We start from the raw sequence: 20715 nt of genomic DNA on the forward strand, positions 1-20715 counted from the left end.
GTAGAACATATTTCTACCAACATGAGACATGTACCTAAATGTTATTTAGAAAAGTCATAATTATGAGATTGCTAGGAATGTATTTTAGCCTGGACTTGCATACTGACTAGAGTATACTTTTCTTGTAAGTTTTATATGTATTCCAAATACCTGATTCTGTAGCACACTGGAAGCTCTTTGAAATCTTCTAAGACGACAGTTGAGGATTCTAGTATACATAGACTGAATAGTTCCTACTGTAATCTGGATCCAAAAGATCTGTACTGTCATCTAAAATGAGGGACCACCATTTCTGTTGTTTACACTTTCAGCTGTTGACACGTAAGGGAAGCTGCAGTTTAACACTAAAGATTTCTAAAGGTAGGTTTCTTGGTAGTGTTGAATGTCTACGCTCCCTCTATAGTCCGTGGAGCCCTTGAGTCAGTGGCCACCAGTGGCAGTCATCCTTTACCCTAAGGTAAAGAGCTTTTGTCTGGTCACAGTGCCAGCGACTGTACTGACTGTGCTTTTATCAGCTGTTRTGGGAGTTTAGCCATATAGTACACACACAAATACCTGAATTTAATCTTCAACCAAAGCCTGTCTTTAATATTGTGCATGCATTAAGGCTGTTCCAAGCCTAGATATACATGTGAGAGCTCCAGAGTTTTAGAGCTTTTCTTTTTTTTTTTTTAATCATTGATTTTTTTCCTAAAACAGGTCAAGCAGAGTGAAAGAATTCCAAAATAGTGAATTTTCTTTGAAAAACATTCTATTTAGTTTGTTAGTAGATCAGTGATAGATGCCGATTTCTAAAATAGTGAATGATTCTTAAACTAGAAGGATGGTTAAAAACCATTAATTTGGCAAAACTTTTTGATAGAGCTGAGCAACCTCAATAGCATCCTTTTACTTGCAAAAAGAATCACATATTTCCGTAAGCTGACACCAACATGAAATTGTTATTTAATAAGAATTTTGTTTTAAACCTTTTATCTAACAATTCATGGGCACAAACATATCAAAATTTACAGGGCAGAAGAGTAGCTTTATCAAAAGAAAAGAAACCAACTTACCAAGTAGTTCAGCTTAAAGAAGATAAGTGTCTCAAAGAAGAATAGGATTTAAGTGTTAATTCAGATAACAGGGTTTTTTATTAACAAGCTACTAATTAATTCTGTAATGAATTTTGTGTGCTGTGAGGAATTATTACAGTGACTGTTCCTGTCAAAAGTAGAACAATATATTAGTATGCATTGCCAATTACATTTTTTATCRATGTGACCAATAATCACTGTTCTTTTTTGGTGTAGTGAAATAGTAAGGATATTAAAGAACTGCTTCAGTCTCTGTGCCAGAAAACATACAAACAATGTAGGCAAAGTTCACAAAGGGGAAAATAGGCTAAACGCTRATTTTACATGAAATTAACTGATTACATTCAGTAAAAGTCAGTTGATATTAAGTGTATAGATCAAAATTCAGCAAAATATACTTTGTACTGTAGATCTATCAGAATTGGTACAACTCAAAATGAGTTGCCAGCAGATGAGTATTGAAATGATCCTCTGGGAATCTGAAGCAGGTATTGGGCACATCTTCTTGAAGCTGTGTTCCCAAAACCTAGGAGATTAAAATCAACGGTTCAATTATTTTCTTTTTTTTCTATCTAAATAAGATTTCTTAGTTGTCCATATCATTTCCAATATATTGGATTTTAACGCTTCCAACCATGGCATTTTTTCAAAGTCAGCAATGAAATAATACTATTTACTATTCTCTCCCAAAACTCATAAACTCTTTAAGATAGTGACTGTCTTACTAGCCATCAGTAAAGCATCTGATATGTTGATGATTTGTTTTTGCTATTTAAAAAGATTGACTGCATCTGTGACTTACTTTTTGCATGTATATCTATTTTAATTTTCCTTATCTCGATGTATTGTGACTAGGAGAGGAAAAAAGTGCTATGCAGTGCTAGAATTTGTTTCAAGAAGAATTTCCGATTGCTTTTGACATTGATGATTGGACAATATTTTTTTATCCTTGTTTTTGCTACCAGATTTAGTTAAAGTGTGAATTATAGAAAGAAGCATTTTTTTTCTGTTGAATTTTCATCATTTCTGTAAAGAATATTACTGCGTGCAGCAGTCAGAAATAAACAGAGAAAACGGGGGAGGCAATCTTCAGTGCAGAGCAAGCTTCAATGTTGTTTTTCTCTTTTTTTTAATTATTTCAATCCACTTGTGTTTTACCCACACAGTATTAGATCAGATATGGTAAGAAAATAAAGCAAAGAGGAGCCATATCCTGAGTTTTATTAAACTGTATATTTTGAAAGATTTTTTTTCGCCAAAACCTCCTATTTTTTGCTTTTAATAAGCCTCCTTTGCTCAGTTATCTTCCTTCTCCTCCAAATAGAGTAAAATTTCACTGCTGGTTTGCATGTAATACTTCCCCCACCGAGGGTCCTATTTCCCCTGACTGGGAGAGTTCTGCTGCTTTTTTGGGGCATATACTGTTGGAACAGATATAGCAGTGACACATAGTTTAAGAGAGCGGACTATCTGAGAATGTGAAGCACGGATGTTTAAATGATGCAGAAATCTAAAGCTTTCTGCATATGTCAGTATTTACATATTGTTTGTATGTCCTATGATAAATAAGGGAATTTTAGGTAGTAGTATCAATACTGATGAGGAATTTTATGTGCAGCAATATTGGTAAATGGTTAAGAAGAATCATTATAGACCCCCCCAAATTTATTTTTTCTGAGTAGATAAAGATTTGAAATAATTATAATGATACTTTTATTCTCAAAATAATAATATTTAGACTAATAATTATTATTGCTCTTATTTACCTCAAAAATACAATTCTATATCTCAAAATTTTAAGTGTATGGTCATATTGTGTAACTTGGTATAAAAAAATGATAATGTGGCATTGGAACCTTGCCAAATTCTGGAAGTGTCAGGCTGTGCTTTCCTATCCTAGTAGTAAAAGACTTGGTGAATATATGATTCCTTTAACATCCTCTTAATATAATGAAACAAGGATTTTCATACCATTTACAACTTTGTGAAAAATATTTTTCGTTATGTATGGTCAGAATAGACTTTTTTTAAAGTGTTGCCTTATTATGGAAAAGGACGGTGTAAAAATAGTATCGCTTTGCTCRAGAGATCTTCCTATGTTTATTCAATCACCTTTGCAACTATAGCAACAAATGTACTCATAGCTCTGAATACAGTATTAGTATAGCTGAGAGAGCAAGCTAGATTTCTTTTGCATCAGTGATGAATGTCTTGATAGGGTTTACCGGCTCTGTGTGCAGCACAGCAAGGGTCTGAAGGGAAGCAAGGAATTCCTTCTACTTTCTAAATTAGTTCGTATTTGGCCTGATTCAGCATATCCATGAGTGCATCTCCAGAGAGTGGCAGCTGAATGAATGTTAAAGGACTGACCAAATAGGATAATTCAAGGTAGATCTTTTCTTTGTATTTAACCAACTGTTTCACTTGCTGTTCTCCAAGAACATCAGGATCCTTTCTTCTTTAGAAAGAATCCAGCTGGAACCTTTCTTCCTTGACTAGGTGAGGTCCTGAAAGATTGACACCTTTCAGTGGTCCCAGGAAAAGTGTATGGTTTCATAAGTGTGAGTTTCTTTGCTCCCTCCAGCTCTTGTACATAACTGCAGAAGATGTAGCTTCTCAGGTCATCCCCAAGACTCATTACTGTCACAGGAAGATCAAAGGACCTAGCAGTTTTTGGCCAGAAAGAAAGATGGATCTCTGTTAACATCAGCATACTTGAGACTGAAAAAGTGGAAACCCCATACCACTGGTCAGCACGTACTTCATGAAAATTCAGGAAACAAACATGGTCTTTATTAAGAATTTGTTTTCATCATGGACATCTGCAGGTCAGTCACTTGGAGTCCTTTGCACAGTAGCACTTAGCTGCCTCTGCAGTCTTGCACAGTTTATCTGGGACTCTGAGATTCAGCCTGTGAAGTAGGTGGCGCCTTGTAATTGTGTGCTCTGCGTTGCAAGCCAATGTACATTTAAAAGGGAAATAGGCTGACTACTTTGGTGTGAAATATATGTACACATTCTATAGTCCTTCCTCTGTTCTTTCAAAATCTCAGCAGCTGYATTTGAGAAGAAATTGAGGAGAAAGATGTACATTGTACTCCTTGCAGAGCCTGAGAGAAGCAGGGTGCATATATAGGGGTTGAACGCTGTTAAAGGAAAATAAGTGTTTCAATTTGAGTGCCTGGAGTAAGACGTGTAAACAGTCAAGTRTGTCATCAGCAGACTGTCTCAGCTTTTTTTTTTGAAACATAGCTGGCTTTTGCTTAGGTTCAAGAAAAGAATCAAGTATACCTCTGAATCGTCTCGTTTGGAACTGCACATCACATCTTACTTTTCTTTTGAGAAGTTTTTGAAATGTTCTCCCAGGACACAGTTTGAACTTCACTAAAGTAAACATTATAGACCTCTTTTTCCATAGCTTGGCTCCTTCATTCCTTTTTGTAAAATGAGTTGAGCTATAGTGTTCCAGACTGAAATATTTTGGCCATTCTTTTTATTAACAACATCTGTAAATGTGAGTTAGTTTGAGTGGATTGTAGGAAGAATGCTCAAGAAGAGCGGGACTCTCAGCACTATGTTAGTAACTGAATAAGCAATCAAAACTTTTAATTATACTACTAGCAAAAACAAACTTTGTTCATGTAAGTTTGGTTATTTTCTGTGTTTATAAAAATGTGAAATTACCTGAAGGAGCAGTAAATTTTTGTAGCATGTATCCTTTCAAATAATTAAATTGTTCCTAAGGTTGTAGATTTGGAAATCTAATGTTAGAGTTGGAGCACTGGCGCTTTTTTTTTCCTGATCTGAAAATTAAATGTTGTGAAGTGAGGTGTGTACTTTAAATTGCAATTATTAAATATTATGGTAACATCTGTAGTTYTGCCTTAGTATCTGTTGTTTGTAACAGATTTCATAAATAAGGGCTATATCTCTACAGTGTTATCTCGAACATTGTTTTAAGACAATTTTTGATGAGCTTTTGTTTCTTTTGATAAGACTGAGATTTGACTGTGAGAGGAAGAAAAGAAAGGGACAGTCACCTGGTGACTGCCTAGCTRTATTCCCTTGGCATGTCTTTAGAAATCTTACCATGCTGAACTTTGATATTGTTGGCGAAAACAGTATCACTAAATTTGTCAACTTCTATATTGAAAGAATTATTAAACACAGTTTATTCTTTTATCTGGGAACAGAGCTACTCTGTGAGAAAGTCGACCTTTTTAGATGACTTTCAGATTCTTATGTATGTTTTAGGTATTTGTGAGCAGTGTTGAATCTTTGCTCTTTGTCATTACACTTGTGTGATTGGTCATTTTGGCTGCATAGCTTGTTATCTTTTCATTTATTAGTGTGGAACAGAATTCAAAGGGATAAGATCATCAAATCAATCAGTTCTCGTCTCATCATAAGGGATGGCAGCAGTCTGAGTTTTAGAATTTCTCTTAAACTGTTTGTCTTTTCCTAGTTTGCTTTYGTTGTTGCCCAGAAACTTTGGGCTATAGTTTAAATTGATTTTATTAAGAATGGGTGATTTCTCATCTGAATCTATGCAATGCATACTTTTCTTCTTGTTTTTTAAGCAAGGGGGGAATGGAAGGACCATGGCAAATTGATGTTTGGCTTATGGTATGCTCAAATGCTCTGAAATWTTTTTTTGCAATTAATCTGTTTTTAATTACTAATTGTATAGATGTACTTGGCACAGTTAAAATGCTTTCCYTCTGTTTCATATTTTAAACAAGGTATTAATTTTAATATCTTTTCTTTCATTTTCCTTGATGCTAAGACATTTAAAACCAATAGGATTAGTGTTTTATATGTTGCATATTCTTAGCCTGGGAGTCATATTTTTGTTTATAAAAATACTTCAGGATTTTCAAAAGTGAAGCTATCTTTCTTACATTGAACAAGAAGTATAGGTACATAGGAAGAAAACTCTTAGAAATCATAGAAATATTTGACTTTCATTGCGAAAGCCAACCAAGAAGTCCTTTGCAAAGTTTTTCTTTRTAGACAAAAGCCTGTTGAATACGCTGCTGCGCAAAAGTGGAAAAAGAGTTTCATTCTGTGAAGTTCATGGTCCTGTGGACAATTGTTGCTGATTACGCTCAATGGTGCGATAGGGCTAAAGGTTGAACAGTGATCCAGGTCAAATGAACAGCCTCTGTCAAATGCTGCACACTGCGTCTCAGTGACTTGTCAGTTCTTAGGCTATTATCTGATTTTAAAATGACAGCTTGTCCTAGAGGGATTAGAATGGTGAGTGATCTCTACTAGAAGATTAAATGGTGTAGGACCTTCTTGAAAGTTTTCAGCCAAATCTGTGGACTGTCAGATCATTTATTTTGTTTTCTTTATTTATTTGATACGTGAGATTTCCCCCCCCCCCCAAATTTGAAACAGCTTTTTGTAGTCTGGGAACGTAGTATGTTCAGAAGGTTATTCTGATAAATTTATATCCACTGATGAGATGGTTTGCCTTGGAAAATTAAATGACTGTGGAGCTCTGTCATGATTAATAAAACTGTGTAGGTGCATGACATGCTGATGTTGGTATAAAATAAGTTGCAGGCAAATGTGACAGCTGTAAACTAGTACTTGCATGGTTAGAGTTCATGAGATACAGGCATGAAAAAATGAGCCCTAATAAATGACAAAATATGGAGACATAGCTCGCTCTTGTCTGCGTAGAGAGCTGTTAACTAAAAAGCGAGTGTAAAAGACCACAGAGCCCTCTCCTTAGGTCCCCAAGTAGCCTATTGACAAGGATGTAGAGGAGGGTTACAGTCATGGGGTAAAACCAGGAAGAAGTAAATGGTAGATATGGCAGCAGCAGAACTGTCAAATAATCTCAGTATATTTATCAAAGATTTTGAATTACATATCTTGGTGGAGGGAGAATGGTACCATCTGGAAGCCTTTTTATGCCAAAAAGATCTTTTTTCTCTGTTTTTATTTGTGTTTTTATTTTCTATGCCTTAAGGAGTAGCTTAATCGGCTCACCTATCAATCCTCTGTTTCCTGACCCAGAATTGGCAGTCATTCTTTTGTGTCTGGCCTACACCATAGTCTTCACTCCATCTGTTCTCTTCCAGGTTTTTGGCCTGTTTATCATCTCCTTTAATTATCTTCTAACTGTCTGCACTCTACCATTTTGCTTGTGGTTGCTTTTATTTCTTTACTTTGTACGTTTGCTTCCTCACTTTGTCCTATGCCATCTCCCTGAAAATTGAAAGTTAAATGCTGTCAAAGCAATATTGCCTTAATGCGCTCCTATCTGCTTTTCTGCGGGTGGTTGTTCACACTCAAATCTTTTAACTGCTTTTCTTCCTGAAATGCAAATAACAGTTGACCTGGTGAAGTTAGTAAATAAGTAGTGAATAAGAAGCTGGAAAGGTTCTTACCTCAGGTTCATATTAGAACATTCTGAAATTCAGAAATCTTCAATTTACAGCTGCCCTGTATCCCAGCATGTAGTATTTCAGACTATTTTTCAGACCACTTTACCATGCGAGTGTTGAACTTGAGTGATGCAGTGCTTCCATTTATTTTTGAAGATAAGGACTTCCAAGCAGACCAAATGGAAGCCTTGTAAATTATACTGTGAACTACCTAACCAAACCGTGGTTCTTGAGCTGAATGTAGATTATTACCACTTAAAATTTGGTGCTTTAACAGGAGCTGTTTCATGCAATCAGATGTGGCACTGGAATGATGTAGATACTGTTAGATAAACATAATTTTGGCTGTGGGAGGAAGAGGGTAAGCAGGAACTCTGAAGGCCAKCATTAAGGGGGGTATCCAGCTGCCTCTGGGTGTTCTTCACTTTCTGTGATCAAGAGAAGCTGCAATATTATCTGTCAGGTCCCATGACCCAGTTGTCTGTGGTTTTCTGACCACTGCTTGAACCTCCTTCATTAAACCTCTTCAATTTTCAGAAACATTTGAAGGCACACCCACTCTGAGAATCATTAAATACTTATTCATTAGCTCAAAAATTGCATATCTGTTAAAATAATAAATATATTATTTTTCTCTGCCTTACTTGCAGTATTATTGTAAGATCCTTCTTTGGATATACACCACGTGTTATAGGGATCCTAGGATTCCCCTTTCCACTGGGACTGTATGAAAATACTTGCACTGTGATCATAAGCTTCCAGGATCTGTAAATTCCCCTAACACGCAGTATTCGGACTCTAATACCTGGGAAACAGGTGCAACTGTAGGGAAATCCTTCTGCCTTTGACAACAGATAACAAAACTGGAGAATACTTGCCTTCTCTCTCTCTCTCTCTCTCTCTCTCTCTCTCTCAAGACTTCAAGCCATCTTCTTGTTGAGAGGTTCCCACGTAGAGTGGGAATCATGCTTCTGTGATTAATCTTTATCAGCTCTGAGTAACAGTTTGGAAATTGCAGTGGAGGTATTTATTCCATTGAGAAGGCAGTGCTCAGGCACTCAAATGCTCACATTTCACCTCCATAATARGTAGTTTCTAGTTTGTTGCCAACACCAAGCAGAATTCGTAGCTCTGTTTATATGCTCTAGTCTCCTCTTATGATACCAAATAGAAGCATACTCCTTACAGAAATTGTTGTACACAGTGAAGTATTTGTTTTGCACAGTGAATAGTAATCATGCAGCCTGAGGTATCTGTCTGGTTACTTCTTTGTAGTTTCAGAAATCTTGATTATAAAGCAGTTTGTGGACCCTATTTCCCTGCTTAGCCTAAAAATCTGCTTAGTCTAGGCAAGCCTGCGTGAAGGTTGATGTGGGGGAAATGCTTTGCCAGGGAAACTTCAGGTACCCGCTAAAGATTGGCATTGCTCATAGGAGAAATCTTCTTTGCTCCCTTTGCATCTCCTAGCAGTAGAACACTGTCTCGAGAGCTAGGTTTTCCAGATTTACACCAAGACGTTTTCCCTGTGCTAGAAAAAATGACTMAGCTATGGCTAACTTTCAGCCTCCTTGCACTGGTGAGGTCAGTTGAGGAGACCTATGCAAGAACAAGCAAATCTGTTCATTTCCTGGAGTTAACAAAGGAGGATTAGGCTACTTGCTTTTGATTATTATTAATTGTGATGTTGAACTTCAAGCATAATATTTCAGCATAATGTAATTTGGTTTAGGGAGGAAGGGAAAGAGTTTTGTGCTTTTGGTTTAAGAAATCATTCCACACATTAGTTACTTTTCACATTTTTCAGGAAATGACCTGATGAAGTTAAAACAAGCAATCCTGAATGTTCTCATGAAGGATTATTTTAATAACTAGTGACCCACGTTTGATATTGCTGCTGCTGCAAATTAATTTAATGTAGTATAATTCAGATGTGAAATATGTCATTAAATTCTGACTTTCCATACTACAGTGTGGAAAAGAAAACAATGAAACTAGCAGAAAAATAAGCACATGTAGATGAAGCATTATACTGAATGCATGTTATAAGTTTAAACATTGGAACAGTACATATTCAATTTAGCTGTTAACATCCTTCACTGTCTTAAAATTTACCAATTATATAGCAATGGAAATAATCTACCTTTCTCTTTAGGAAAAATGCCCATAGGTGTTTAACASTGATTTCTACTTTCACCATTGTGCTATATGACCTAAACAGAGAAAACACAAATCTGTTTGGACTTAATTACCAGTTGGTATCTCAGTATGGGCAATTGAAAAGGTGTATTTGAAGTCTTCTGAATTAGTTAGAGGACTCAGCTGTGGTGAGTAAGTGGGTCGCTCTACTCATTAATTGAGGGGCAACTGTTTAATATTGTCCTTTGTGCCACTTCACAGCCTGTCACTTTCCAAACTGCCTCCTGGCAATCGAGCTCCATGGGGAAGCCATCAGCCTTCTCGTAGTGGAATGATTTCAAGGGACATGCGCGTAATTTGGATAAAAGCACAAAGAAAATGCTGAAGATGGGGAGGGGGGAGTTTAAAGCAATTTATTATGATATAAGATTAGAGGACATCCCTGCTAGATCTTTCCTTCCTTATGGTCTATGATTTTGGGGGGAAAAAAAAGAAAAAGAAAAAAGAAATGTACAAAATTAATCTTTTTTTAATTAAGAAGCAACAAAATTGCAGTATTTTACCATTATGGTCTTACAGTAGCAAGTTTTAATTCAACTTCTTAGCAAATTAAGCCCTCAAGTGCCATTGCATAACTGAAAAATCAGATGTTTTTAGGCATCCAGAATATAATGTTAAATCTTAATCTGTGTTAAAAACACTGCATCTGTGCCCAGTGGAATACATTAGCCTGATTTGAATCAGACAGTGTGACAGTAAATGTGCAAAGACTTTGTGTTGTTGAATATCCATTTTATGTCTAATTGAATTATTGTATATACAAATTTGTCTTTGTTGATGAGTCTTGGTGGGAATGCTTAATAAAACTTGATGCTTAATTATCTGATTTAATTAAACAGGCATGTCCACATTCTTGACAACTGGAGACTGGATTATATTGTAGCGGTTTACTCAAGAGTTGGATGACAAATAAAACTTATCAAGTTTAAAATGTTTGAAAATAATTTAGAGAACAAATTGAAATGTCCTTGGCCACATTTGCAAGGTCTTATACTCAACTCAATGTCTCTTTTTCATTTGACAATGGAACTTTCAAATGCATTTGTTCAAAACCAGAGTTTTGGGGAACTTCTCAGCATTAGCGGGCAGAATCTTACCGAGCTGAGGACACAGCCTTTAAAGAGCCTCTGCCATCCATTCACTATTGTCACAGATTGTACAGATCATTTACCAATAGATCAAAGAATTTGTTAATGGCACCTATTTAACATCTTCCAGCTGCAGCAGAACTCCAGTCTSAGGCAGATGTGCAAATTCCAGTTGTGCATAATGTGTTGCCACCTTTAATTATCGTCTCCCAGGGATGATGGTGAGAGGTGGGGAAAGTAATGAAGAGAAAATCTCAGTCCCAGAAAGTTGACAGTACCTTGTGGGTTAAAGTAGAGAAATGCAAAGAGCACAGTAAATTAAACTGAAAAAGTATGAAATGTACTGCCTCTTTCTCCATGAGTTAAAATAATTATGAAAAATTATTACTCTTTGAAAGAGTCTTCCATAGCATCGAGGAATCCCTGTTTCTCTCCTTCTAAAACTGTCACCAAAGTCATTTAAACTTGCTCCGTGCTCAGCCTATTTCTGTTATTTGAAAAAATCATTTGAAAACATCTTAGGTAATTGATGTCAGTTTTGCAATTGTGATTTTGAAAAGAGATTGACAGTGAGAGATGCTTAGTGCCTATTTTGAATTCAGTAATGCAGATGTGCTGTCAAATTAAGCATTAACACACAGTGCTTGTGTTATTCTTGGGTATTGTTTTGAATATATTAGGTACATGACCTTTGCATATGTATGCTCGGAACTAGCAAACTGGTGATACCTCAGCGGGACTCTTACTGCAGTGTGCTCTTTCTTTTTCTGAAGTGTCCCYGATCCAAATAGTAAGGCAGAAAAAACACTACTAACACTAGTTGTAGATTTAACTACATGAACACTATTAATTAGCTCTGAAACCAAAAATTAAATAGAGCAAAAGGAACTATCAATAATTGCCCCTAACCCTTTGCAATATATCGTATTGTTTATATAGCTTTTCTTTTTTTCTTTCTCTCTTTTTCTTGTGGCTGGGTAATGAAATCAAGGTAGTATGGTTCTTTCACATTTTTAATACCAGAACTTGCATYGCATTACTGACTGCAACAATTCTCAGCCAACCTTATATCTGAAAACAGCTTTTCTTTAAGTCGTTTAGAAAGATAGTAAAAAGGATTAAGAAGCAAGTATCAGATGATGACATATTTGATCTTCTCTTGTTTTATGTTCTGTAAGAACTATCACTGACAAGGAAGCAGGTTGCAGACAGAGTGGATCGGTCTCTGGCTTTCTTGCTTGAGGGCGTTGCTCTTTCCTTGTCATACGAGTACAAACAAGAATGTCTGACCAAAAGCATAGCTGCAGCGCATGTGTCCTTGAAGTYTGACGTGCACGTTGGATTGCATGATAAATCTGCCTCTATGACAAAGGAACGCTTTGAGGCATATAGTTCCTGAATATTCGTAAAAGGCTGTGTGACTGATCTCCAGAATGAAAGGGCTGGGCCATACTGCTGCTGTTTTGTGGCTGGTGCGGGAAGGGTGAATGATCGGCAGATTTCGCTGTGCTCGCGTTGAGTTTGTAGTAGCCGTGTTGGACCTGGCTGTGAATTAAGTCAAGACAGATTTTTCTAAAGAGGATTTCAGCTTTCTCCATGGTAATTTAGATAGTTGTCCGTCCTCCTGGGAGGAATACGTCGACTCCTGTAAAGACTTTTCCACGGAATTGCTCCTTTTTARAGCATGACTCAATGAGGAATCATGCTGTTAGTTAAAACGCTACCGCACACGTGCTATTAGTTTGGGTCATTCGGATCCATCCACTATGAAATTGTATGGATAAATGATCAAAGAGGAAACTGTACAGTAGCTGTGGTTCCTTAAATTGCCATGTTATTYATGGTCCGTGGCCTACTGGTGTCAAGTCTTCAGAATACTTGCCTTATGCATGAAGACATCAAGGGGTGTTTGGGAGCCCTGCACACTATGCTCCCAGCCGGAAGACCACTTGGAGCTGAAGTATGGGCCACAAACGCTCCTAGTGGCTGCCCGAATCCACCGACTTTCGGCTCATCTGCTTAGAACGTAAGAGAACAGCAAAGCAACAGATTTGTTGTACGTCTGAAAGGGCTTTTGTAGCCRTGAGGTAAATAAATGTGTGCTCCTGCTGAGTTTCTAACTAGCTTTTGGCCAGAGAGGAGAGGAGGTAGGTGCGGGAGCAGCACTGAATGCAGTGAGGTCACTCTCCTTCCTCTCTGTGCATGCACCTGGCTGGTGCCTCCTCGCGTTATTTCAGCCTTGCTGATCCTGCTATTATTAGTGCAGAGCTCGGGGCGGGCGCGCGGAGGTGACCAGGTGAGCGCCTGGCGTGCTGGAAGTACTGTCAGTCGGCTGGTATGTGGGAGCAGGGGCCGCTGGTAGAGCTGGTCCTACAAAGTGGCTGTAAAATACTAGAAAGTGAGCCTACTGCAAACAGATTTCTTCTTGTAATTAKGCATAATGAAAGCAAGATTGTCAGTGCGTTTTCTTGTGGAACGTGAATATCAGGTTTGCTGTCCTCTAACAGTGTGGTGCTACGTGAGCCGTAGCGCTGTAGACACGTGAATACGGTGAGTATTATTTTAAAGGGTACTGTTCTAATAAATGATATTCTGTGCAAGAAAATGCTTGCTAAAGATGATGAACTATTATAGAGCGGAAGCTGTGCAGAAAGTCTTGCAACTGACATTTTCTTACTAGACAATGATCAAAAGATGAGATCTAGTCTACAGATCTAGTGGCAGCTAAATCTGGTAGCATTAAGTACTCCTTCAGTCAAGCTTTGGAAGGGTAAAAGCCTTTCTTGCGTGCTTGTTGTGGGGGCTACAAATTTGCTGTCTCCAGCAGGTGTTTCTGTGGTGGATTCTGGTCCAGGATGTTTAAAATTCTTCGCCTCGCTCCCTTGTGGAATTCTTGAAACRTTCTTCAGTGACCAGTCGTATCCGCTGTGCTTTTGTTTTGACTCTTGGCTATTCCTGCCTGGAACAGATGGCACTCGCTTAAACTGACAAGCTGTGGGATAGCCGAGCATTACTAATAAAACCTATCACATGTTAAACTTGACCTGACATTAATCAAGTTTTGAATGCTACAAATGATTCATGGATAATAATTAGTCTCTTGATCATATTAGTGAACATCAGTCTCACATTGCTGCCGTTATCTGCTTTCGCTCTGATAGGGAACAAATCCATTGCAGTAATTAGGTGTTTTTAATGTCTTTTGAGCCAAAATGTGCTGTATGATTAATTTGGCAAAGAGGTTATTTTTAGTCTTTTAGTCTTCCAGTATGATTGCTTTCGGAGCTTCTAGTAAATTATCAAACTGAAAAGCTTTCTATAAAATATATTATAAAAAGTAAATGTTTTTTAATTTTATCAGCTGAGAAATCCACACCCCCCCATTTTTTTTCACCCAGTCCTTTGGTGTAATTTTCATCATTGCAACAGATTGCTACTTAAATAATGATTTTGTTAAATGGTCAAGCCTTTGAAGTTTACTTTCATTCTTCCTGCTTAGCACCAAGTTCCTGGTTAACATAAAATGCTTTCAACACATATTTATATAGACAAAATGACACTTAAGCTTTTCTCTGTCTATATAAGTGAATATTTTGAGAGGATGGCTGCATGAATCTAGGATTTGCGCTATACGCATAAATTTTTAGAGGATTTTCATGCGTTTTGAATTGCACACTGATTTTACAGTCTAGGATCATGAAATTTCTTTTTAAATAAGCAATGAGCAACCARGAAGTTTACACTTTCAATTCCTTATGCAGTTACTTCAAAGTAGATTTCTTCATTAATTTACTAAAAATGGAGCAGTTACCTTCCACTATTTGGTGTTTTATAATGAGCATATAAAACTTATCTAAATAATTATTTTTGGGAATTACGTTTTTCATTTAACTTCTACAGTTTCTGATCCTTCCCTTTCTTATGTGTATTTTGGACCATTACCATCGGACAAAAATATTTTTTCACTTTATACTTTTTAGTGTATCAGTGTAAGAATATGTAGTACTAACTGTGGTTTTGTGAATTTACTCTAATAGTTAACACGCTATATTGCCTTTCTTGCCTTAAAAGGCTGTTGTTTCCCAGCAAATCAAAAATTTTAAGRTAAGTATAGCTAAATACAATGAATCATTAAAAATACATTAGAGAATGAGACTTTAACCTGCTGTAAAGATGCACTTCTGTTCGTACATTAAACATTGTTTTCACCTCATTTATTTGACATTAAGTAGTGTATTATATTTCACTTAGGAAATGAGAATGATGCAAAGGAAACTGGGTCATGCTAAATTGATTAAAAATCTGCTCTTCAGCATTCATTGGTTCAACATTCAGTCTGTCTCATTCATGCGCTTGTATGTGAGCAATCAATGCTAATGTTGAACCACTTATGGCATTTGGAATCACTGGATACAAGCAAAAAGTGTTTACTTTATGGCTGTGTGTCAAGTCACACTTCTGAGATCATAGGCCGTGCTTGCAAGACCTTCGCAGTCACTTAAGAGTCACTTTCAATCAAGGATCTAGTTGCAATGAAGAATCAGCTGGTGAAATACTTGGCAAGTGTTAATGTATCCAAGGATCTTTCTAAAAGGAGACTCTTGAGTAGGACAAGGGGGAGTGCTTTTTTTTTTTTTTTTTTTTTTTTTCTTGGATGATGCAGCTCTTCCGGAATACTCTGTCCACTCCAGTTTTGATGTCTTCAGCTAATGGAAAAAAAAAATTGATAATTCTAAATTTAGAGGGAAAACTGTGGAAATGTTTAAAGAATAAAATCTGCTTCCATGGGATATGTTTCAGAACCTGAAGCTTAATTCTGTCCCAGATAAGAACACTAAGAGGAGACTTACTCAGAGTCTAAATACATATGGAAGAACAAGGAAGAAAAGTTGAAGCAGAAAAAGATTTTATGGGAGAGTTTTTTCTTTTCTTTTTTAATTATGCACACAATAGTTCATAAGAGCAATTTAGCAGAGATTGTGGTTCTCCAGCACTGCCCACTGTAACCTGAGACTGGACGCTTTTGCAGAAGATTACTTGGCACTTGAGCATATCATGTCAAAAGTTACTGTTATATGTATGGGACGATAGGTATGTCCCATCTTCATTGTAGCTATCTGAAAGTTAATCTAAACTGGTGATCTAGGTTATGTCTGTTTTGGGGCATGGGGATGGGATAGAATTCTGGGGATGAAACTGAGCTAAATACTTAACATAGTGTTATTGGTAGAATTTCTGGTGTAATTCAAAATTGGGATTTCTGAAATACAAGATTTCTATCCTGATTTTTAAGCAAAATAGTTTTGCCAAGCAGTTTTTTTTTGTTGTTTTTTTTTTTAGCTATTTGTTCTTAAATTAAATTCAAGGAGGCCACCGTGGAAATACTAGAGATGTTTTTTTAAAAAATTGGAAATTGGAAATGGGAAATGTATAAAAGCCAAATAGAAATGGCTTTGTTACACAGTTCTTCAGTGGGATATATGATCTATGATTGTTTCGTCAAAAACTTCCTCATGCAATAATAGACGTGAGGATTTTTTTAAATCTTGAGTTAGCAGACATGCAGTAGCTAATCTCTTTCAGTAGCAGATGTGCATTAAATTAATTTAATATGTTCATCAGTTCTCTTAACCATTGTACGTTTTAAAAACTGTGTGCCTCCCATTTTGGAAGTGAACTTGTTCTAGAACCTCTTAAATACTTCAGGCACTAATGTTAAAATAATTTTTATATTGAACTTGTAGAATTGAGGCATAATGGAACAGGGTATCTAGAAGTAACATCCTATTTTTAAAACAGACTGTCATCTCTTTTAGAGAAGGGCAAAGAGAGAATAAATAATCATTTCTTTTTAAATAAGGTGGTAATTAGTGCTGGTAACTTATCAATCTTTTTCTGAAAACTGTCCAATATGTTTGAAAAAATCTGCAGTATCTGTATTGAGATTATACCATTGTGAAACCACGTCTGTAAAACCTGGCAGTTTTCAGGATGAGAAGATTAGTCTGTGGTCTCACGCTGAAGACTCTCATTGTTAGACAAAAGTTAGTGTCCTTGAAAGTGAGCTGAAACTTAAGTGATTTAAGATGTTGCCTGTATGAAGTCGGGAATAGGAGTATGCTCATGTCAAATTCTAGTCAACAGACAGTTAGACAGCTAGTTCAACTCTTAATTTATTGTATCTAATACTTTTGAATAAATTTTGTTCTCTTTCACAAGTTTCTCTATGGGATGAAGAAGTAGACGATTGTTAAGTTGGAGATAACTGAAAAACCACATTAGGGCTGATGCATGCAGAATTGCTGTAGCTTGGCTTAAAACTGAATGAAGCCTATGGCAGGTCTGAAATTGAAAAAGCAAGAAAACCAAGTGCATGTTTGTCTTGTAATACAAAGTGATTATTTTCTTGCATCTCCAAGCTAATAAATGGTATCAACTTTGCATCAGAAATACAGACAAAATTGTTAAGAGATGTCTCAATACTGTAACAAAGGACATCAGTAATAATTGTGTGCAAGGACTCTAGACAATTTTTTTTCTAAAAGTTAATAGGACTTAACAGAAAGACATTAATAGATGTTTTGTGTTTTGCACAACTCATAGTACTTTGTGTTTCTATGAGATTTTTTGGTAAGGAAAAGGCAGAGATGCAGTAGTACCTACTAGACTTGCTTATTTTATGAGTAAAATGATATCTGAAAACTCATAGTTGTGTGAGTTGCCTTGGAATTACAGAAACATTAATTAAAAATGACTAGGATTGTGTGGAATCTRCATGGAAATTTCCTCCTCTTCCTGCTGGAGGAGCCAAGTGATTTTGTTAAGTGTTTTGTGAAGTACAAAGTGCAATTGTTCACATACTCACTCAGGAAATTGTGCTGACTGATTCAGAGTTTTAGCAAAATCAGCTTCAGTGATTCAGGTTATTAGCACTGCTTTTGATGTCATACTGTTGCTCTTAATCACAGTGGTTAAACAGCAAGGAGAAATCCTTTTACTTGTCACACGGCTCCATTCATTTCATGTGATTATACCACTCTTYTCATCAGAGCAATATTCTTATTGGATGTAGCGATTATTTTCAATTTGATTTAATTTTAAAGTAATAATGGGGGAAAAAAGAATAATGAACTGTAATATGAATATATGGTTCCTTGCAATGTTCCCAGTAAAGCAGGAAGCTGAGAGATGTGAACGAAGGATTTCACAGGTGGAAATGCATAGCGGTAGGCTACAAGGAACAGCATACCAGCAGAATTGGCTTGCATGCATCATTTACCCATCTTTTGTAGAACGTCATTGAGATGCATTGCATTTTATCTGGTCCCTGGCAGTGGTCCCAGTCAAGCAGGTGTGCCATTTATCATGGTGCCGATTAAAAAGATTGTACTGCTCAAGTTAATTAGAAATGTTAACATGTGTGGTAAATTAAACAGGAAGATGGGCTTTTTAAAAGATTAACTGTGTATATCTGCATATAGAAATTCATGAAACTAGAAATCATRTATCAACTGTATTTTTAGTATCAAAAATATTATTTTTGCTTAGAAGTCGAGTACTTGCTTCCTAGACATTCTACTTTTCAAAACTTCCAGATTATCGAATAGGTTTACATTCTGTTGTTCACAGATACTGTCTCGTTAAATTCTCAAGAAGAAGTGTACAGAAAGAAACTCAGAGAAATTTTGTTTTTTTCTTGTCCTCAAAAAATTGCTGATCCTTTCCAGTAAAAAATTTTGTTCTAGAGTATTGTCACTGAAATACTTGTTGACCTACTGAGACGGAAAGTGGAATAACTAGGAGCACAACGAAGTTTGGTGATCTGTTGAGACTTATGCTAGTTTCTAATATCTTTTTATCCTCAATATCTAATGGACGCTTGACAGAAAATATCTTACTAAGATTACTGGGTGCCTCCAAAAAGAGGAGAATGAGTTCATGACTCAACAAATCTGAAACTGGAAGTCAGTGTGATATGAGGAAGTCCCTTGCATTTTGTAATTATGGGAGAGTAGYGCTGTTATAAGTTATCTGAGTATTTTTCTAAATGGTACATTTTTCCTTTCTTCTTCTTTTATTTATTTATTTACTTACTTTTTTACTCCCATTTATCAACTTGTAATAATACTTTAGTTTAGTTTTCTAAACTATATTTAGACCAGAGGACAGAAAGCTGCAGGTAAGACAGTGCACAATAATGATCTTATGCTTTACCTCAAGGAGTCACACACTGTGAATTAATTAAAAGATTATTTCTATATTCTTAAGCTTTATTTTGGGTAGGACTAAATAGTACACTTTAAGAAATCTCCAATACTATAATAAMCCAGTCCTCAAAATTCCTTTAAGAACTTCAAATAAACTAAAAATATGATTGGCTTTATTGCCAGTTTGATCAGTACCTTTTAACAAGCTAGCTAGCAATGTGTATGTAAGTATGGTCACAACTAAATTAAAGTTTGAATTTTATTTTTAATGCATCTTTGTGTTTGAAGGGAGGTGCAGGATTTTGGTTACTTGAATTTTATAAAATATTTCCCATATGCTTTTTAAAGTAGCAAATATCATTCTTATTACAGATTTCTCACTGGCCTGTACATTTTGAAATACTTCTGTCAACACAATAACCTTGAATGTGATCCCCAGAAGGCTTTGCTTATTTAGATTATTTTTATTTTTATTGATTTTATTTTTTTAACTTTTGGGATATWTGTTTAAAGATTTCCAATGTACTCCCTGTTCTGTTGAAGCAAAGATTAACAATGAAGGGTTATATTTTCACTATTTCGTATAATCATCTAGTWAAAAATGCATTAAATCTTGAATGGTTTATTTTTCTGTGTACTTAGCTTTCCCATATAACCATGCAATTCTGAAGATAAGAATTATTATTTTTTTTAAAGACCTAATGTTTGTGAGCCACAGTCCTAAATTTCAAAATGATAATTTTGAAATTGTAAATGTATACTAGAACTTCAAATTCTGAATTAGGGCTCTATATTCTGAAAAATAGTGCTTCACTGGATTATTTTTGACATAGAATGTAATACTCTTAAGTGTTACTTTCATAAAATGTGCTTTTCAATTAAATTGTATCTAAAAATGGAATAGTAAAACCTGTAACTGTTTATAGAGAACAAACAGAAATATTCTAAACACTATGTATATAAAAAAAGTTAATTATTTTATAGCAAAATGATGAATTAGTGTGTGCAAGTATCTGCAAATTTTAGATAAAATATCAGGTTATATATTAYATTATTATTTTAAAATATTTGATCAGAAAACGTTTTGATTTATTAAATGCTAAACTACACTGTTCTGAGTCATGCAGCATATAGGAAGGTAGAAATATTAATCTTCAACTCCTTTCATGCTTTTAAAAGTAATCCTTTACTGAGGGTGGAATTTACTTCAGTTTAAGTTGGTGGGTCTTTCAGTTAAATTAGACCGTACAGCAGGAATGGTATAAAATTTACCCAAGTCTAAACCATGGTCTAGGTCAAAGTATTGCTTTTAAAACTGAATCCTGTATTTGCTGTGTGGTATGACCGTATGTTAATTTATCTTTTAAAGTTTTTCAAACGTTACCAAATGCACTTAAAACTTTAGGATAGATTCTTGATTTCTACACTAAAACATAATTTGAAATTAGTGAAGAGACATCCCAATAATTACACTTTTTTTTATTGCTTATCAAAATAGTGATCCTCACTAATTGTTTGCTTTTCCTTCGGCACATCATAGTTGCACAAGGAAGTATATCATCAGTTCCTACAACTGTTGACTAGCTGGTTTCATTAGTTTGTTTAATCAGATGTTTTTCCAAAGTAAAAACAACTTGATATTCGCTTCCATGGAATTCAGTCTTTCAAAATGTAAAACATAGTATTTGAGACCCAAATTAACACAGATGGTTGTTCAGCAGTAGTGTGGCAGTGTTACTGGGATACG

The 20715-nt window shown here is 35.8% G+C and overlaps 1 protein-coding gene across 1 annotated transcript in view; it reads left to right on the forward strand.

Annotated features, from left to right (window-relative positions):
* RNGTT (RNA guanylyltransferase and 5'-phosphatase) overlaps positions 1-20715 on the forward strand; it is a 189205-nt gene that overhangs the window by 75218 nt on the left and 93272 nt on the right. The window lies entirely within an intron of this gene.

Source organism: Rhea americana, unplaced genomic scaffold (genome assembly GCF_003343005.1).
Source record: "Rhea americana isolate MKP2758 unplaced genomic scaffold, rheAme1 scaffold_55, whole genome shotgun sequence".
Classification (NCBI taxonomy): Eukaryota; Metazoa; Chordata; class Aves; order Rheiformes; family Rheidae; genus Rhea; species Rhea americana.